The sequence below is a fragment of the Emys orbicularis genome, chromosome 1 (genome assembly GCF_028017835.1).
Source record: "Emys orbicularis isolate rEmyOrb1 chromosome 1, rEmyOrb1.hap1, whole genome shotgun sequence".
NCBI lineage: Eukaryota > Metazoa > Chordata > Testudines > Emydidae > Emys > Emys orbicularis.
This window is the reverse complement of record NC_088683.1, coordinates 342,614,980-342,622,168: the sequence shown is the minus strand read 5'-3', so window position 1 is coordinate 342,622,168 and position 7,189 is coordinate 342,614,980.

Below are 7,189 nucleotides of genomic sequence, written 5' to 3'. Positions count from 1 at the left end.
CATGCATTCACCCCACACAGCCACTGCACAACTAGTGGTAGAATTTGGTCCTAAATGTATAACTGCAATGAATGGAAGGCAGGTATTCCTTGCTGAAATGAGTGGAAGGTGGGCTGACTACCCTCTTGAAAGAAGACAATCATTTTGGTAAGTAGGGAGAGCCCAGGAATTCATGACTATTCCTCACCAGCTAGGAAGGGTATGTGTCAGTCTCATCAAGTGGCTCTGATATTTTATAGTTCTTCTAGGGTTCCCTGTGTGAACGGTCCAAATTCTGTGGAAGAGGGTATGGATTTATGGCTTATGTGCACGGCAATCAGTTCTCGTAATCCTGCCTTGGATTCAGGTGATCTTATCTGCAAAGCAGGCTGGAAATTCTTCCCAAAGAGCAGTGCTGGGTCTTTCTGGAGCTGAACGGGGGCATTAACATTGCAGTTTATGATTCAGTATAGTTCTGCTGAGCATGACTTCCTGGCTGTTCTGGTGTAGGAAAAAAAGAAACTCTTGGCATTTTGTACAACTGTGGCATAAGACAGGAGGAATTCCTTATGCATTAGGTTGTCAATGGCTGCTAGTGTTTTCTGCCACTGACATTCATTCTCCTTTCTTACAGTCAGAGCACATAATGACAACTCCTGTACATGTTAGCGAAAGAGATCAGACTATGTGCTTTATTATTTAACTAGTTGGCCATAGCTACGACAGAAAACATTTTCCATTCCTGTTTCTGCTGAGTGAAAAATATTTCATTAAAACCTTTAAATAAATTAAATACCCCCATTGTGCATCATTTAATTTCAGTCTCTTTTATATTAAAATCATTTTTGTCTTTCACCTTTGCACAGCTCCTGTATGTTTAGTACCATTTTCAACAACTTACTATCATGCAGTGCTAAACAAAGCTTTTACATGGTGGGCTTATTTTACTTCCAGCATAGATACTGGTCCTTAATTACCCCAGTATTGTTTTAAACACCCTCAACACATTCCTGTCTGGTGTTCTGTGCTGGAATAACACTTTCATATTATTGTATGTATTTACAGTCGGAGGCTTGACAGGAGGCAAAGGCAATCAAACCACATTGTCTGGCATAACAGTGGAGCAACTGCCATGTTTCTTATGCAGAAGATTAATAATAGACTCTGCTATCTGTATAACACAAAATATGTCATGCTGAAAAGTTGCATCCTGTGTCAAATTGTCACTATGGGAGCCCAACATGAGACATTCAAGAGAGGAATTTTAATCTTTAATCATGAAGCCTATTGCTTAAATATCAAACAATAAAGCTTTTCTGCTGATGTCAGACTAAGATGCTAAGTTTAGACAGAGGTTATAAACAACATCCCTCTTCAGCAAGAAGGTGGCAATTAGCAGGTTGCTCACAAATAACTCTTTTAATTAAAAGCTTTAGGGGCCATATTCTGCTTAGATGCACAATGAAGGTTATGCTGATGTTGCAGTAATCCGGGTGGCAGAAGATTGTGGCACGAGCTAAGGTATTAGTATGGGGAAGAGAGAAAGGGGCAATTTTATAATTATTATTGAAGGAAAATAGACAATATTTGATGAAATTTCAGGTGGAAAGAAAGAAAGAAAGAAAGACCAGGATTGCAAGCTTAGAGTGAAAGAAGGATAATGGAGTTGTCCATGGTGTGGGATGGGGAGACAGTTTGGGAGGAAGGCTACAGAGATCACTTTGTGCCATGTTTAATCTAAGGAATTAGTGGGGTGACTAGGAGGATATATTGGAGAGAAAGGAAGAGCTGAAAGCCTTGTGATAAGGTGGGAAAGATCAGAGAGAGAAAAATACATTTAAGAGTCCTCTACACAGAGCTGTTGAGAGACCATGGGAGCAGATGAAGTCACCCAAGGCACCTCCTCCCTTCTAGGGATGAATTTGATCCATCCTATGTTTCCTGTGATCCATCTTGTCCAGAACATTTGAATGAACAGTAAACCAGCACTGCAACTCTCAATTTAATTGAACTTATCTAAGGAACGAGGAAAGGCTAACCATGAAAAATGTATGGGTGTGTGTGTGGAAAAAAAGTCCTGAGAATAAGCTTGCAAGGAATTTAAAGTCTTCCTTATAATGTTCAAAGCACATCTGTTTGGCTTGAATCCAAGATATGTAACAGTTTGTTCCGCAGTGATGAAATACTCACTCAACATTAATTCCTAATGTATTATTGCAAAATGTTCTGTAATGATGACGTGCTTGAGCTGTTAATTGATTATGAAATGCCTTAAGAGTTTTATGAAAGGCATAAGATACAATTAGTTATTATTGGATCATGCAGCTCATTAACTGTAAAGAAAATAAATATGCTGAATTCCAATTTGCAGGTGAATCTCTTTTGTTTGGAAACCGATTTGTGTCATTTTCCTTTTCTCTGCTAACATCAATGTCTGCTGCTTGTTAGAATGGAAATGTGTTCAGAGAGATTAAAGGCCTGAACCAAATCCCACTGAAGTCAATTGGAGTCTTTCCCATTTACTCCAGTGGGAGTTGGATCGGGCCTGACTGACTTGTCCAAGCTCAAGCAAAAGATCTGTGGGGAAGAGCTAAACATAGAACCTATCTATTCTATTCTATTCTATTCTAGGTCTATTTGAGTCACAAGACATTTATAGTATAGACACTCTTTTGAGAATTCTAGCTATATCCAGGGCTGGACTTGACATTTTGAAGATGGTTTGAGCTTTTGGTTCAGGCCCATCTCTCTTTGCTTTGTCAAAAAGGTTTCTTTATAAATGGCGAGATTAAGGCAATTAGGATCAAATTTTCAAAAAGTGACCTCTAATGTTGTGTTGTGTGGTGTGATGGGTGTGACACTTTGTACCTTGGGGGAATACCCTGAACCCCCACATTCATCCTTGCAATATGATTGTGTGGTATCCAATGCAAAGTTTGTCATGTTGGGTGTCTTCGGAAGGCTCATGATGCACTGAGCATTGTTGTTATAATAATGTTACAGGTTGTAATTTCATGTATATAGTTATGAGGCTGAAAATGTGTCCTCATGGCTTAAAACAAGGCCAGGCAAAACTCTCCAGGAGCAGAGGGTAGTTCACACCTCATCAGGGTATGTATGGGACAAACCCAGCCCAGCCTCACAGGAACCAAGGACACTGGCCTAGGAAGCAACAAAGGATCTGTTGGACTCTCGAGTGAGTCACCCCCTTTCCCTTGGTCAGTTTGGGACTACGATGAGGTAATGCTCACCTGACTCTGAAGGGGGAGGGGTGCAAAGCCAAGAGGAAAGAAAGAACATGATAAAAGGGAGAGACGTTTGCCATGCTCTTCCTCTCTCTTCCACCTCCATCTACAGACATCACCACCAAGCGACTGAAGTGCTGATCAAAGGGGAGAGCCTGGCTGAAGGGCAACCAGCCAGCCTGTGGTGAGAAGCATCTAAGTTTGAAAGGGCACTGAAAATGTTAAGATCAGCTTAGAATGTGTTTTGCTTTTATTTCGTTTAACCAAATCTGACTTCTTATGCTTTGACATATAATCACTTAAAATCTATCTTTTGTAGCTAATAAATGTGTTTGTTTATTCCACTTGAAGCAGTGTGTTTGGTTTGAAGTGTGTTGGAGACTCCACTTGGGATAACAAACCTGGTACATATCAATTTCTTTGTTAAATTGACGAACTCATATAAGCTTGCAGCGTCCAGCGGGCATAACTGGACACTGCAAGACAGAGGTTCGTAGGGTTGTGTCTGGGACTGGAGATATTGGCTAGTATCATTCGGTTGCACAATCCAAGCAGCAGCTGGCCAAAAGTGCTCATTCACGTAGCTGGGAGCAGCTTACATGCTAGAGGCTGTGCGTGAACAGCCCAGGAGTGGAGGTTCTCACAGCGGAGCAGGGTAAGGCTGGTTCCCAGAGTCAAGGATTGGAGTGACCTAACAGATCACTGGTCCAGATAACATCAGGGGAACGTCACAATGGGTTGGTCCACTCACCGCTGGGGTGGCGCCTCCTCCTGGTCATTCTGGGGAATAGCTATCCAGATCAACACTCCTTCTTGCGGTTACACGCTGTTCTCCACCTCTCTCTCTGGGTGTGCGGCCCCTCTCGCTCCATGAGCTGCTGCTGCCTCCTCATGACTTGGCCCTCCAGTCAGGTCACCAAATGGCTTCCCCTTCTGTGATTGGAAAGTCTTTCTTTGCCAACAGTCCTAGACAGTCTTCCCATTCACTGCCTCATAGCACCACTCCCTCAGTGGCTGGCAGGGGAACCTGGGCCCCCCACTCCAGTTTCTGGCTCAGGGACCCTCTAGCCAGCAGTCAAAATCTGTTCCCTTCTAGACCTTACTGACTTTTCCTGAGCCCCATCCCACCTTCCTGGCTTCCCCAACTCTGGGTTTGCCCACTCAAACACACCTCCCGCATCCCAGGGAGTGACTACCGGCTTTCCTAGCAGCCTCTTCTTCTTCCAATTTCCTGTCTTTATAAGTTCAGCCCAGCTCATTCCTCCTCAGCTGGGCTCCCTCACTCAGTCAGGGGATTACTTGGCCACCTCATTCCCCTCAGCTGTGGCCCATTGGGTTAATTAGCCCCCTGCTCACTCTGCATTAACCCTTTCTGGGCCAGTGTGGGATAAACACCCCATCACATGAGGTAAAATTGTTTGCAGATATGAAAGCAATAATTGTGCAACAGCCCCTCCCCACATTTTAAACCTGTGGAGGCCCCACCATTAGAAAACTGTATGTCTGGGGAAGCTGTGGCTTGCCGAGGAACCACTCTGTTTCATCACCTAGGAAACCCACGAGGAAATACTCATAGGGACTAATACTCACCTTGGAAGCATAAATTTGCCTTGGTTCCTGCTCCATGCTTTCAAAAACCCCAATGGAAGCCAAGAGAGCATGGCCCAAGAAAGAACCAAACTGCCCAGGTTGAAAGGAGCTTCAGAAGTAGCGTGGAGAAGCCCTATGTCAATGGCCCTGCTCTCCCTCATCCTGTGAGATCTGCTTGACTTGCTTGCAGACCTCCATGCACTAGTGCATCTTGAGACATTCCACAGGTGTGTAAAACCTCAATCTTTGCACACATGATGCATGATCAACTCAGAGTACAAACTCATTCTTACATCTGTCCAGCCCACAGCAGGGCTGTTATAGGTCTTAGTCCTCGAAGACTATTGTTATCACTACACTTAATTGCACAGAAGAATAAATGACTAAAGAAAAGTATTTCAGGCCTCTTAAATATATTAAGAAAATAACAATGAAATAGGAGTTACCATCCTGAGACAGTCCAAGACCCAGGAAAGACAGTTCAACATTTGGTAGGAGACTTTCTACTTGGTTGTACAGCAAGGTTGTTGTTAAATTAATAAAACAAAAATTAAAATTAGAATTCATCTCACATTATCAATGAGAACTGCCTGCCTGTCTCATGCATTCAAATGCTGCCATCTGAGACACATAAAAATCCCACCTGATAATGAACTATATCAAGGAAAAGGCATCTCTCATTGAGAAACATCAACAGCACCACAGATATGGAGATAATGAAACAGGGCAGATGTTTCTCTGAGCCCTTTTCCAAACTGAGTTTTGAATATGGATTATTAGTTAATACATATTTATTTGGCTACTATACTGTAACATTCATTTAGATAAGGTACAATAATCAAGGCAGTTTTCCTTTAAGAAATGCTGGTTTTGATTTTGTGATTATTGAGGTGTTCCCAGCCTCTGATGCTTATCTCCATCAGAAGAAGTGTCTGGAAATGGGCAGTAATCTCTAGAGTACTGCTAAAGTTCAAATGGATTTAATTTTCTAACTCAAAGAATGCCTTGCAATCAATTTTACATAATTGGTTTTCTTGTAGATCTTACCTTTTGAGGGAGCTTAAGTGTGACCGGCAATTTCTATTTTTTAAAGTTCTTTGTTTTTTCTTAACTATTTTCATATTTGGATTTTTAAAAAATTAATACTTCCGGGAATTGGAGTCGGGGCGCAGAAGCAGGGTCAGGGCACGGGGGCTTCCCCTGCTCCACAGCAGGACCGCCAGGTGGGTGGAGCAGGGTAAGCTCCCATGCCCCGACACTGCTCAATTTGTGCTGGGGCTTTCCAGGGTTGAGCCTCGGCACCTCTTTCATTACAAATTAAGCACTGTACATGAGTATACCCAATGTCCCACTGTGCTTCAGAATTCAACAGAAAACAAACAAAATAATGCATTTGCATATAAAGAGGATCTTAATTTCCATTCTTTGCTCATTAGCAGCCTTCGTAAACCCATCTGTCTTTGCTGCTGTTAAATTTACCCAGAAAAAGTAACATTTCTGATCAAGTAGAAGTTCATCCAAAAGTAATTTATTTCTCCTTCCTTTATTTCCATAGGACTTAGATCTTTCTAGACACAGGACAATTATTTCTAGACACAATTGAGAAGAGAATTCAAGATTCTGTTATTTCTTTTGTTAAAATTTTCCAAGCTAGTGGTGTGAAGATGCTATTTAAATACAAAGTGCTATTGTTATAGAACAGGGAACCAGGATCTAGATAATATTTAGTCCTGCCATGGGTGCAAGAGACTGGACTAGATGACCTCTTGAGGTCCCTTCCAGTTCTATGATTCTACGATCTCTTGAGTTCTAGTCCTGACTTTGCCACTGACTCATTATTTGACCTTGGACAAGTCACTGAAATGCTCTGAAAATGATATTACTTTCACTTTACTGGTGTAAATCCAGAGCAACACCACCAAAGTCAATTGAATTACACTTTAAAATACAGTTTAAATCTGGTAGAAAGGAAAAGAGAATCAGCCCCCTCTCTTTGTTACCCATCCGTACATGAGCTTAATATTATTATTCATAATAATTATGTTTATTACAGTAGTGCTAAAGGGCTAACCAAGAGTCAAAACTGGGGCCCCGTTGTGCTAGGCACTGTACCCAGTAATAGACAGTCCCTGCACCTACGAGCTTACAATCTAAATAGACTAGACAGACACAGGGTGGGGGCAGGCTCTGATACACAAGCAGAGTGAACAATGCGATGGCAGCAAACTGCATGGTAGTTCCATGATTTTTTTGCAGTGGGCTCAGCTAAGTGGAAAGGGAAGAAGAGACGAGTGAGGGGGCCAGGGCAGGGGCGGAGAGAATAACAGGGGCAGGTGTGGAATGAAGCTGAGGTGAAGAGAGTGTGAGGGAGGGGG